The sequence below is a fragment of the Micropterus dolomieu genome, linkage group LG07, assembly GCF_021292245.1.
Source record: "Micropterus dolomieu isolate WLL.071019.BEF.003 ecotype Adirondacks linkage group LG07, ASM2129224v1, whole genome shotgun sequence".
NCBI classification, from domain to species: Eukaryota; Metazoa; Chordata; class Actinopteri; order Centrarchiformes; family Centrarchidae; genus Micropterus; species Micropterus dolomieu.
In genome coordinates, this window is record NC_060156.1 from 3,015,066 (window position 1) to 3,015,591 (window position 526).

The following is a 526-nucleotide window of genomic DNA, read 5'->3' on the forward strand; positions in this document are numbered from 1 at the left end:
TACTCTTGTCTTTATTTTGTTGTGTTACAGTGGGGGAAATAAGTATTTGACCCCTTGCTGATTTTGCTGATTTTGCCCACTTACAAAGAATGCAACGATCTATAATTTTAATCATATGTACATTCTAACAGTGAAAGACAGAATCCCAAAGAAAATTCCAGAAAATCACATCATATGAATTTATTAAAATTGATAACCATCTGATGAGGAAAAACAAGTATTTGACCCCCTGGACAAACAGCATGTTAATATTTTGTAGAAAAGCCATTATTGGCCAGCACAGATGTCAAACGGTTTTTATAGTTGGTGACAAGGTTTGTGCACATTTCGGCAGGGATGTTGGCCCACTCCTCCCTGCAGACGGCCTCCAAATCATTCAGGTTCCGAGGTTGTCGCCTGGCAACTCGAATTTTAAGCTCCCTCCAAAGATTTTCAATTGGATTCAGGTCTGGAGACTGGCTAGGCCACTCCAGAACCTTGATGTGCTTCTTCTTCAGCCACTCTTTTGTTGCTTTGGCGGTGTGCT